Here is a 14,208-nt window from a genome sequence, read left to right as displayed (position 1 = left end):
TCTTGTTCATCTCTATTTATATATATTTTTTATTAATTTTTAATCTAATGCAAATTTGTTCTAACAACATATGCTGACATTTAGTTCCAGTTATATATTGTTATGTGGAGCTTTTGCACACTAAAGATAAGTTATTCTTTTTTGTATCAGAAAAATAAATGAATAAAAAAATGGAATACCTTTTTCCTTTTTCTCCCATTGTTTGTGGTGTTCTTTTCTTCATTTCTCTATCTTTGTGTTTTCCTTGTCAGTATTAGTCCGTTCAAGAAGAGGATAAAGGAAGAAACAAACGAAACACAAAAGAAATAAAAATAATAAAGAACATGAACGATTTTCGTGATATAGTAGCAAAGTGTAATTTAAACCAAACCAACCCTCCCCAACTATCCTAGAGCTGCGAGATACTATTTTTTTTTTCCGGCTGCTTTCCGACTCAGTGACATATATGACCTTTACACCCCTTTGACTGTAAAATTTTTCTTAAAATACAGAAGATACAAGGGCAATATATATATATATATATATAACAAGTCCAATACCCATAAATGCTCTGTACTACAATATTAGGCATCATCTCTTGCTTCTCAAACCTTTTTGCCTGAAAAAAGAAGTCTAGCTTGCTTCTTAAACAAGAGTTATGGTTGTTATTCCCATCTTTCAAACTTCATGGCCCTTCAATCTATTTTGTTAAGTAAAGAAAGTTAAATATTGTTTTAGCCACACGTATAGAAACAAACTTACCTTTCCTTTACTCTCTCTCCCCCTCTAGAACCCATGTTTCTTTTGAGTCCTACAAAACGGGTCACAGCCTATTTGAAGCCCTGACTGGGTGGTGTCTCTGTCGAGAAAATCTTGTTGGGCTCCCGCGAGAACCCTATTTTTTTCATTGACCTTAGTAATATGTTGTTGTTGGAAGACAATGACAATTATTGATTTAGGACAATTTATTCATATTTAGTTATTTTTATTATTTATGTTTCTTATTTATTTTTATTTTATAATTTTTTGAGAGATTTTAGTTTTAGGTAATTTTCTTATGTTTTTTGTTTTCTCAAGTAATTACTTTTATTTTTGCTATTACTTTTCATTAGAGTTTTAGGGTTTTATTTATTATAAATACAATGTACTATGACAGCTGAAAAACAATTCAATCATTTATTAAAAATTCCTCTCTGAATTCTCTTTTTTCTTATAGATTCAAGGTACCATATCATGTGAATTCAAGGTAACCATAGTTCCTTGTGAACATCTACTCGTTTCCACTACGTCGGTTGCCATCAGAGTCTTGTCGTACCCTGATCTGATAGTGATTGATTGGTTTGGCAGCAACCACTCTCGCGTTGATGATCGGGGAGTGCATGCCCTTTGAGCAGCCATTGATATATATGTTGGAGAACATCAGTTGGTTCGGATGGAACATATGATGTTACAAATCCGAAAGAGACTCGCTGAACTTGGGATTGATGGCAACTAGGATAATGAACCAATTTGAGTACTTACAGATGAAGTTTCGTGTGGCCAACCGAATATGATTAACGTTCCTGTACGTTCACGAGGGATTCTAGCCTATGTTAAGTATTCTAGTGTCAACAATTACAAGAAGAAGAATAACTATAATTTTGTAGAAGCAAATCATAATTCTTAGAAGAAAAATTATGTTGCTTCGCCTTTCTTAATTGAAGATAAATCAGCTAAAAAAAAAGATTGGATGTGAACAAAATTTTATCTTTGCCCCTGTTATAGCTGAGGACATTTTGAAAGAGAGAGGCATGGAAGACATAACTGATAGTTTGATGGGGTTAGATACAAACCAAGTTGAAGAAGATCAAACCAAGTTAATCATTCAAGACGACATAGAAGAGTTCGAGCATCAAGTTAGTGTGGAAGCATACTGGGAAATTACAAGTCTAACGATCATAACAATTGTGAGATGTGCAGTGGAAGATTATTTGTGTAAAAAGTTTTAGATTTTAAAAACAGATCTGCGGCTTTCTATTTTAAACAACTTTACTTATTTTAGCAATTAATCTCATGTAAGAAAAATAAAGTAAAGTAAATAGAATTAGAGATAACACTAGAATTTTTAGCGAGAAAACCCCAATTGGTAGAATAGACCAACTGTTTGTGGGAAAAATCTCGTGGATTGTGCAGTCCAAAGTAAACCGATTCACTATGTTTGAAACAAATTAAGTACAATGGACTTTGACTCAGGCTCAAACCTTATCATTCTATCAAACACCAATCGCTGATAATCTTCTGGCTTTGCGACATCCAATCCAACAGCTCTTGACTTAAGGCTTACTCTTAATCTTTGTAAAAATGATTGATGGTAGATCAAACAACACTCCTCGAATGCTTTGACCCTTTCAAAGTGTGATCGCTTCACCTCTGTTCTTCAAGATCTGAATTTGATGTAGAAGAAGTAAAACTGCTTTCTCTGATCGTTGTAGATGTAATATTTAATAAACTTTGAACACGATCAGGATTTGAACAACACTCTAAAATCACTCATGTTTATGTGTGTGTTCTAGAAAGAAAGACAAAAAAAATTAGATTTGATTTTCTCCAAAAATATCTCCTTATAGGCTTTTAAGAATTTTGAAGATGTAATGCAAAATCTGTATCAACCAAGATGAAATTCAAGGTTTATATAGAATTTTCAAAGACCTAGATATGCATAAGAAAAGGTAATTTTCATGCATAGGACTTTAATTTGGAAGAATTCTATACCTATCAGGAAGAATAATCAGAACAGGAAACAAAGGTTACCAAACCTGTCTCAAAGCCTTGAACTTGTTCAAGGAAAGCTAAACTAGTTCAAGATGGCTAGCGAAATTTCGAAGGAAGCTTTTGATTCTTGAACCGGTTCCAAAAAGCTTGAACTGGTTCAAGATGGCCAGTCTTGAACAATAAAGGCCAGACACTTGGAAAAAATACTGTTTTGGTAAGTTTGAAAATATACCAAAGTATGAAAAGTGTCCTAACTTCAAAACCCATCTTCCTAAATTATTGTTCATTCCTTTTTCGTAGATCACAGTATACCAAACTTGAACAACTTTCTAATTCTGCAGCCGATCTCGATCTTGAAATTTGAACTTGAAATTACAACTCGATCAGACTTGTTTTGACATCAAAATTAGCCAATTACAAAAATTATATCTCACAACAAAGAGTATTGATGTTAGGTTGCCTTGTGCTTTTCCTAATCTAGTGGTAGTGGCCCCCATGAGCAATTCAAAATCAAGTGATAACAAGTGCCTCACTCCAATTCCAATAGTCATGCAAGTCTCCGTGGAAGGGGGAATTGATTACACGTACTTGGCTGGTGGGGTGCATTTTCTTATGTGATAATCTTAATTGGATGTTACCTTTAGGGAATGGATCCTCTCCAAGGAAATTTGTCTCCAAGCATCTACTGGTATTGAATCTCACGGTTGTTAAAGCGTCGCATCAACAACTTAATTAACAAATGAATACGGTACATTGGGACTAAAAACCCACCTTACTGTTTTTTGTCATCCAACTCTCAGATTCAAGGAGCAATTAGTTACCTTGCTACAATTGATTTCTTATCAGTCAATACCAGTCAATCATTCTCTTTGAAAATACGGTTCTTTCGTCTCTATTGGAAGACACTAGTGGCCGATTGAAGGAGCAATTTCAAACACATGCCTACCATAATTGCTAGCAATTTCAGAAATTTATTATTTTCAGTTTCAGTCAAGTTTACAAAAGCAAGATTCGTGGTTCCTACCAAAATTGTTGTTGGCCTGGTTGGAGGGGTTATAATGTATCGACCAATGAACACTGTTAATTACTATCCCTCTTAAAATTAGTTCCACATAAAATAGATATTTGGAAATTACAGTTGAAAATAATTTTAAGGATTTCTCTATAAATCTACAAATTTGGGTATAAATTTTTTTTTTAGACTTTGTGAATAAGAATATAGATTTCAATGAATAGGTGATAATTATATATATATATAATGATTCAACTAACCTAGATATTGCAGTGGGATAAAATTCTGGAAGATAGAGGAGATTCAAATGACCTTTGAGTTATTTGATGTACTCAGATCTTAAAATATTTTCTTAACTCAGAAAAATATGTGAAATCTTCCAAAGCTTCAATTTTAGCAATAAAGATTGATGATAGTAGAGGGAAATTGAAAAAGGAAAGCCTAACGAAATGGTATTTTTAGTCAAACGATACCGTATTCATTAGTTAATTAAATTATTAATGTGGCGCCTTAACATCCCTAGGATTAAATACTTGTAGATTCTTAGAGAAAAATTTCCTTGGAGAGGTTAGTACCTTTGCTGAAGGAAGTGGGTAGGATAAATCTGTTGTGCAACCCTATGACTATGGAATTGGATTGCCTTGCAATTATAATTATTGGCGAGGAAAATCGGGAACCGTCAATGGCATTTTGGATGTGTGGATTTTTTGCTATCATTCTTGAAGGAGCTTATGAAGCATCAAGGTTAAGTGAGTGGTTTAAAATTTTGTTCATACTCATATATGATTCGTAACAAAAACTCGAGGATGAGTTCTTTTGAAGTGCAGGGGACTCATGTAGGACAATTTATTCATATTTATTTATTTTAATTATTTAGGTTTTTTATGTATTTTTATTTTATAATTTTTAGAGAGATTTTAGTTCTAGGTAAGTCTCTTATATTTTTGGTTTCCTTAGTAATTAGTTTCTTTTTGCTATTAGTTTCCTAGGGTTTTATTTATAATACATACAATTAATGTACTGCGAGATAAATTCTCTTTTCCCATTCAAGGTAACCCTCGTTCCTTGTGAACATCTAATCACTTCAGCTACGTCAATTATTAACTGCTCGATTAACTAATTTTACAACTTTCTATTAGGCTACAAAATAAATGAAATTGCTTATAATTTTTATTGATAGATCAAGCTAAAAATTTGAACTCTCGTTTCAACAGAATAGGTCAACTTCGAAAACCAAATTCTAGACTAAAAGCACAAAAACAAGAATCAACTCCACTAACATAAATTAAATTTCTTGAATTTCTAATAAACTTATAATGGTGGAAGAAAGTGGCCACTGCTAATAGTAAGTCCATTCTTAAAGGTGAATATATTCTCAAGCCATTCGTAAAGTGGCCACTGCTCATAGTTTGTAACTTAAGCAAGCTTCAACAATATTGCATTTGAATATAATCAATTGAAGAAACTTTAATGAAATTTAATAAACGAAAACAGGCCTTTTCTTAGCAAAAATCATCATCCCATAATCTACTTTCGAACAGATCACTTGTCCCACACATTGAGCAGTTTTTCTCTGCTTCTAATATTATATATAGTGAAGATCATGTTGTGTAAGTGTCAAATGATGTTGTGAACAACATACTATGGTCTCCCAAGTATCTATTCAGAATTTTTTATTATTGAGGATGGAAGCTTTGTTGCAGAGAATTGGGATCCTCATGTTTTAATTAGGATTCATGTTCCAACGAAGATTATAAGGAACAGAGCATCCAACCACCTTTAGAGGTTTGATCTGTTAACTTATGCAATGCACAAGTGGAATAGTTTTTTTATGTCTCGACGTAAATGCAAAGGAATTATTCTACACAGATTTTTCTGATATGATTCGAGATCGATTAACTTGCTAATATGATCTGTCAAATATTTGATTGAGCTGTAACTTTGTGATTGATTTGTAATTATGTGTAATTAGGAATAACTTTCGGAAGTTTGCCTTCTTTTCTTCTGTATATAAGCTACTAGACAGATTCAATGAAAGACAGAAAAATGCATTACATTCTTCTTCACTTTCTTTGTACTGCTTTTTACTTATCATGGTGTTAGAGCATGACTATGGCGCTCCGAGCAAAAAAAAAAAAAGAGAAGCTTAATCAATGGATCGATCGAGCGACCCAAAAAGTCCAGCGATCTGCATAAATAGGAGAGATACATATTTATATTAAGATGACTTACGTATTGTGTTATAGCTAGAATCCTACAAGGATTGTGTTGTTGACTATATATATATGTATATATATTTGGGTGAGTGATATAGTCAGAAATATATATAAAAGATAGAAGAGATAAGGCAGAGAGAGATCTGTAGAGAGAAAGAGAAAGAGAGAGAGATGCCAAGAGAAGAAAAATATTCGGGAGGAAGAAGAAGAAGGAAAGAGGAAGAGAAGGAAGAAGGGAGGGTGAACCAGAGGGGAGGCCGGACCAGTGGAGAATGGCGGTGAGGAGCCAGAGTTGCAGTTCGGATCTGGAAGCTTACGACGCCGGTTTCGTTTCGAGACATTCAGGCAAGTTCTTTTCTAACTCTCCTCTTAGAATCCATGTGTTTAACACCTTGGGTATCAATATCTGCAGATTAATTTGGTATGCTAATTCACCAAGACATAGGTTTAAACGCATAGAACGAAACGGGTTATAAGTATATGTGCATACTTATTTGCATGTTTTCGTAGAGAATGTTTACATTGATTTAAACCATGATATAACTTGATGTTAATACACGATTAGATGCGAAATTATGAGTTAGGATGTCCTAGGATTATGTAGGATTACTAGTACACGAATCGAAGGCAAAACGAACAAGCTATGGAGGCTGTATCACTGCGGACGTACAGTGCTCGAGGTTAGCGCTCGAGCACTGTCCGTAGCGCTCAAGCACTGTTGTTAGTGCTCGAGCGCTAAGGGCTATTGAGTGCATTAAATTTCTCGGAATAACTTCTAATTGATCTCTCAGAATCCTGAACAAGTCCTTAGGCTTCGGGAACGGTGTATAGGATTTAATTGCATGATATTTATATTATATTTACATGATTAATTAATGGAAAAGATAATAATAACCATGTTAAAACTATGGTATTTTAGTAAGCATGTAATAATCAGTTCATAAGTTGAATTATGAGGTGTATCATGCTCTTATACGTGGTGTTGTTAACGAAATCATAATACACTATTTATTTAAATTATTTATATGCTTATAATATGCATGAAAGACCTATGAATGATTTTTCTCATTGTTAATTGTAAAGTTTAGTACATGGTTAAATTGGAGGCATGTATGAGTTGCCAAAGGCATAAGTAAATGGCCTTATTAATTGTATGAACAAAATACGTACATTGGAAATATAGATGAATTGCTAATTAATAGTATGGATAAAAATATACTTTTGGAGGTATGGATGGGTTGTCAAGACATAAATAAATTGTCATTTAGAGGCATGGTTGATTTGCCAAAGTATTAATAAATTACTTATAAAGGCGTGGTTTATTTGTCAAAGCATAAATGAATTTGTTATGTAAGTTAAAAGGGAATGTTCTTGATGTTTAGATTTAGGTATGTATATGTTTAAATCATTTTTAAATGGTTTTAGAATTCAAGGAACGTATTAAAAGGATGTGACTCTTATATTATATAAAATTATATATATATATATATATATATACACACACACACACACACACACACACACACACACATATATGTATCATCTTATATTAAATGTTAAAACTTTAATTATGATTATTTTGGTTAGAGATGTTTTATTTATCGGTTTTTAGAGGCTTGGTTGAAGTAGCTTACTCATGGGTCTAACCCACGCTTCATTTTTCAGGTTATTAGAAGTTTCAGTCTCGAAGTTGAGGATCCGCAGTTTGGAGACTTGTCTTTCATCTACTAATCTCATCTACTTTTTAGTAGTATTGGCAATTATTATTAGATGATAATTTAATTATGTATGAACTGATAGATTAGTAGTTTTGGTTTAAGGGTCCTTGATAAGCGCTAAAAAGTGCGCATTTTAACCCCTTAAAGTTAGGTATTCTAGAACCTTTATCTATCTTATTTTTCTACTTTAGATTTATTTCATGTTATTTCCATTTTCAGGTACTTATCCCTAAAATAAGCTAACTCAGCCAAATAAGAGCGGAAATGAAGCAATTCTGGGATGAATCAAAGAAAAGAGCAAAGTAGAGCAAAAGGAAGCAAAAGGTGGAATTTCAGCAACTTCGATCGATCTCAAGAAAAGTTCGATCGATCCAACTTTCATCGATCTCAGCACTTCAAGATGGATCTGAGCCATGTTTGACCCTATTCAAAGATCTCAAAGTTCGATCGATCCAACTTCATTTTCTGATCGATCGAACCATCTTGTCCTTATCCAAATGATTGATCTTATCCAACTGTACCACCTTACCAACCACTTTTGTCCTTTTCCCAAAAATATCTTCAAAATATCTCAGATTTGTTTTTATCCAAAAAGGCATCGCCATAGAGGATCGATCCAGCTTCAATTCGATAGATCTCAGCCATATTCGATCAATCTCACCACAAGTTCGATCGATCGAACTTCCCAAATCCCGAGAAAATCCAAATTCCAGCTTATTAAAAGTTATCTCATATCTAATCATTGGAGGAATATTGGGTGTACGAGCCCAGCTCATTTGGGGTGATATTTGACCTACCTATATAAGGAATATAAGCCACTTTTTGGAGGATACTTTTGGAGATACTTAGAGGGGAGATTTAGAGAGAATTCTTAGTGAGGAAGCAAAGGAGAGGAGGAGGCTAGAGACACCATTGGAGGTTCTTCATCAAACAATGAGTAGATTTCTTCTATGGAGCTTGCCCTTGAGGGTTGGAGGACATCATCCATGAGTGGCTAGACATCCTCTTGGGGCTAAAGTTAGCCCTAAGCATGCTTTCTACATCTTGATTTATGTATTTTTTAGGGGATTTGTATTGTGATACATGTTTTGACACTTTTATATATGTAGATCTTGTTTATTCAATGATTTGTATGGTTTAATACTTCCAATTGATCATTTCATTCTATCCATATGTCTATGTATGCTAGAATAGATGTTCATGTGTTTGTCTCTATTTCTTGTGTTGTTAATGCATGTCTATGTGTATTAATGTTATAAATCTAGAGATTGTCAAGACATAGCACTTAATGGAATGTTCTTGTGGTTTATTTGATGGTTCAAACTCATTTCTTGATGGATTGTACCTCTCCCTTAGTTTAATTAGTTTAATTTCATGTCATTAGCTTAATCGTAGTGTAGTTGTAGTTTAGATGTTAAATGGGAGGACAATCCATGCTTGTTGTTGATGTTCCATACTTATGAAAGCAAGTAACATATATCTCTACCCTTGTGATGTGTTTGGATTGTGAGCTTAAAGAAAGTATTAATGGCTTAATTTGATATGTTGTACTATCCACCATATTGCTTAGACAATATATGCTTAATTTGTCATCCATACTTGTTGAAACAACCTCACACACACACTTTGTTGCAATATATGTTTTTCTCCTCATTAATTATTCGTTAAGGGTGTAGAAAAGCTATGCTTAGTGGTGATCTCTAAACCCCAAGATCTCTCTCTCTCTCTTTTATTCTCTTTATTGCATTATTGTTTACTTTAGTTTAAATTGTATCTTAGTGTAATTCAACCACCAACCAATCTTTTGATCACTCAGCCTACTAACCCTAATCTTGATTCCTCAACCTAGTACGACTCATTAATCCCTTGGGACGATCCATACTTGCCCTAGCTATATTTTTAATGAAAGGTAGTAGTGGCAATTTCTAAATGTAAAACTTGGCCACATTCATCATAGCTCTACACCACTATCTTTTAGTGCAAACTTTGGGTTGGTGTGCGACAAACCACCAAGTTTTTGGCGCCGTTGTCGAGGATTGATTGATTGGCAACGTCGTATTTGTGAAATCAATTAGGAATTAGTACTCCTTTGGTCATGTCTTTACTTTATTTTCATTTCAATTTTTATTACTTATTGTATTTGTTCTTGTTTGACTAGGAGCATTGAGCTAAGAAGGTGAGCAAAGGAGCATCCAAGCAAAGAAGCTAAGCAAGCAAGGAAAAATGCTAAAATTATAAAAAAATTACTAAGCTAAAAGCTAAAAAAAAAATTTGGAGTTGAAGTGCTAAAGGACCTTTGTGAGCTTTTTCTTACTCAATCTCTAGTTAAATCGTCGGCCCGCGTGGAGGCTTGTATTTTAATTCTTAGATAAATCGTGAGCCCGCATGGAGGCAATTTACTTTTCTTGCATATTGTTAAAAGTATGGGAGTATAGAAACATTGTATGTGGAGGAAGTTTATTAATTGTTGATTTGTTGTGAAGGTTAAGTGTTTATCATTATTGCTTGTTGTGTTGCATTGTGCATGCATGGTCGTAGATCATTGAGACCCACTCTTGTCCCTTTAAATTTTCATCTTGAATCCATTATTCGAAACCTTAGGGGAAAAGAAAGTTCTAGTCAATCCATTTCATCAATGGAAGGACACAATGAGGACTATGTGAAGGACCTCGGTCACATAGACCAACAAGGCATCTTCCACCCCAATGTGCATCATGATAACATGCAAGTTCCATTAGGCATGCCGAGACCATTCGTTCATCCACCACAACAACAAGGCCAAGTTCCATTGGGAATGCCAAGGCCAATTTATACTCCACCACTCCCATCATTCAAGGCAATCATAGTGCCCCTGTTGCACCTCCAATCGCTAATCCTCCCCTTACTTTAAGAGATCACTATGTGCCTAATGAATACAATACACTCACATGCATTCAATTGCCACCATTTGGAGCACACCACTATGAGATCAAGCCACAAACCATACAAATGCTTCCTAATTATCATGGACTTCCAAGTGAAGAACCTTACAAGCATTTGGATGAGTTTATTGAAGTATGTTGCACCGTAAAGTACATGGACATGCCGAAAGAGATCTTAAGGCTTAAACTTTTTCCATTCACCCTCAAAGACAAGGCAAAATATTGGTTTAACAATCTTAGGCCTTTTTCAATAACTTCTTGGGTAGAAATGCAACAAGAGTTCTTGAAGAAGTACTATCTGGTTTCTAAGACCAATGCCATGAGAGCTTCAATTAAGGAATTTTCACATGGGGATGGGGAAACATTTCATGAGGCATGGGAACACTTTAATGAATTGCTTAGGAAGTGTCCACATCATGACATGCCCAAATGGCAATTAGTTCAATATTTCTTTTAGAGCTTATCGGATAATTACAAGGGCATGGTTGATGCTTCCATAAGTGGCTCTTACATTGATAGGCATGAGGATGACAAGTGGCGTCTTTATGAGAGCATGAGTGAGAATTATTTGCATCGAACTTTATCTTCCAAGAATGGTAGGAATTCTAGTGGTAGGAAGAATGTTGACTTACATCAAGTCAACCATTCCAATGAAATTGCTGCCGAGATGAAATCCTTATCTCAAAGGTTTGATTAACTAAAACTCGGCAAATCAAGTATTTTACTTCCCTAACCATTCTCATCATGCATCTAATGAGACATGTATGACTTGTTCAAGTGTTTTACATTCTACTTCCAATTGTCCCCATGGACATGTGCAAAGTGAACATCATGAACAAGTAAATGCAACATTTGTGAATCAAGGTGACGAAGGCCGTTCCAATACGCCAAACTGAATGTAGTGAATGTGTGGTTCAAGAAAAGCCTTTTATGTCAAATTTAAATTTATAAAAACCACTACCAACACTACTACTAACGTAGCAAGAGTGAGTAGGGATCGTCCCAAGGGATTATACATGTTGGAATTTCAACTTCGACTCTAGCGTACCAAATGATTGCAAAAGAGAATTGGGTTGGTTGATTACTTCTAGAAAAGAATTAATTAAAATGCATTAAGATAAAGAGTAAGTAAGAAGGAAAGGTCTTGGGGTGTAGAGATCACCACCAAACAATACTATTCCAAATCATAATCAAGTGACTAATGAGGGAAATGAATGTGTTGCAACAATGTTGTGTGTATAAAAGACATTCAATTGGTAAGGGTGACTCAACAAGTGCAAATTGTCTCAATCAACATGTGTGAGGCCACAATACATCTATTGGTAGAGGAATATATTGTCTAGACATCATGTGAAGACAATAAAATATCAAATCAAGTCATTGAACCTTTCATTAAGCTCATAGTCCAAGCAATCCATAAGGATGACTTAGTTAAACATGCATTATCTAAACATCATGTGAGAGGCCACAATTTATCTATTGGGAGAGGAATAAATTGTCTAAACACATGTGAAAGATATAACATATCATAACTAGTTATTAATCCTTCATTAAGCTCACAATCCACATACAACACAATATTAGAGGAATATGCCATTTGGACTCACAAGCATGGAGCATCAAACATCAAGAGTAGATTGTCCTCCCATCTAACATTACACTACCACTACACTAAATCTACACTACTAGCATGAAAATAAAGCTATCTAGACTAGGGGAGAGGCACAAGCCATCAAGAATAGGCATAAACCATCAAATGAACCAAAATAGCATTCATTAAGCATATCATCTTGATAATCTCTAGATCTATAGCATCAATACACATAGACATGCATCAAAAACACTAAATCTAGAGATAAGCACATGAATATCCTACTCTAGCATACATAGACATATGGGTAGAATAGAATAGTCAATTGGAAGCATTATACCATACAAACCAAGAAATAATCAAGATTTATATATACATGAATATCAAGATGTATCATACAACACTAATCCCTCAATAATACACAAGATTAGAGTATAGAAAGTATGCCTGGGGCTAACTCTAACCCCAAGAGGATGTTTAGACACTCATGGTAGTGATGATCCAACCCTCAAGGGCTAACTCCATGGCTGCTCCTTGTTGGTGAAGATCTCCTCCAATGGTGCTCTAGCTTCCCTCCTTCCAAGAAGAGCCTCCAAGATGATTTTCAATGTGTCACAAGAGACTCTAGACTCCTCTCCAAAAAGTGTATCATATTCCTTATATAGGTAGGTCAAATACACCCTATGATGAGCTGTGGTCATGCAAATCATATTCTCCAATGATTGGGTGAAGGACGGAATAAATGAGTTGGACTTTAACTTTTTCTCCCTGGAGGAAGTTCGATCGATCGAACCTTAACTTGGATCGATCGAAGATGGGTTCGATTGATCGAACTGAATCTTGGATCGATCGAAGTGGTCTGACTCCTCCGGATAAAGACAAGGCTGAGATATTTCGAAGATATTTATGGGGAAAAGGACAAAAGTGGTTGGTAGGCGTACAGCTGTGGATAAGATCAATCATTTGAATAGGACAAAATAGGGTTCGATCGATCGAAGGTGATGTTGGATCGATCGAACTTGGAATTTCAGCAAAGGCCAAGGTTGGATCTATCGAGAAGTACTGTGATCGATCATAGATGTTCGATCGATCGAACTCTAAGTTGGATCGATCGAACTTTTCAGCTGCACAACTTTGATTCCTTTTTGCTCCTTTCTTTCTCCACTTTGCTCCCTCCTTTGGTTTATCTCAGGATTGCTTCAATTAAGCTCTTATTCGGCTGAGTTAGCTCAATTTTGGGATTAGTGCCTAAAAATATAAATAACACGTAATAAGTCTAAAACGGCAAAGTAAGATAGATAAAGGTACTAGAATGCTTAAGCTTAACGGGTTTAAATGTGCACTTTTCAGTGCTCATCACAAGGAAACAATCCTTACGGAAATCACTATAATCCTAGTTGGAGAAATCACCCGAACTTCTCTTGGAAAAGCCAAGGGGAGGGCTCAAACCCTTCCCAATGTGGTTTTCAAGGAAAGTACATTCCACCTCCAATGCAAGGCTAAGGTTCCCAAGGTTTTAGATCATCATACCAATCACAAGGAAACCAATTTTCAAATTCTCATTTTCCCAATCAATCATATTCCCAAGGAAATGTTAGAAGTACCGCTCTTGAAGAGAAAGTTTTGACCGCTTTGGGCACTTTAGAGGCAAACAAACAATTACTTCATTCTCACTCTCAATCCATTGCAAAGCTAGAAACCCAAGTAAGGCAAATAGCTAGCACTTTGAAAGCTAGAGAGAAAGGAAAAATGCCTTTGAATGCCCCACCAAAGCAACAACGTGTTATGGAGACCCATTTCTCATCGGAAGGTCACACAATAGAGCATGTCAATGCGGTGACTACCTTGAGAAGTGGGAAGATTATGGACAACCAAGTGGGTATGTCCAATGAAGAGAGTGAACCGGTGCAACCACAAGTTGACACCCGTCCCATTTCATATCATATTCCTCTTTCATTGCATATACATGATCTTTCAAATGAGAATGTGTTGAAAAGTGATTTTGAAAAGAAAGATTTGC

The 14,208-nt window shown here is 35.1% G+C and overlaps 1 pseudogene; it reads right to left on the bottom strand.

Annotated features, from left to right (window-relative positions):
- Positions 1-10,921: 10,921 nt before the first annotated feature.
- On the bottom strand, positions 10,922-11,020 carry LOC132310658 (small nucleolar RNA R71; annotated as a pseudogene).
- Positions 11,021-14,208: the final 3,188 nt, after the last annotated feature.

The sequence above is a fragment of the Cornus florida genome, unplaced genomic scaffold (assembly GCF_030987335.1).
Source record: "Cornus florida cultivar Cherokee Brave unplaced genomic scaffold, ASM3098733v1 CherokeeBrave_3.0.0_Hap2_Chr05, whole genome shotgun sequence".
NCBI classification, from domain to species: domain Eukaryota; kingdom Viridiplantae; phylum Streptophyta; class Magnoliopsida; order Cornales; family Cornaceae; genus Cornus; species Cornus florida.
The sequence above is the reverse complement of the archived record's forward strand: the minus strand, read 5'-3'. Positions and strand labels throughout refer to the sequence as shown.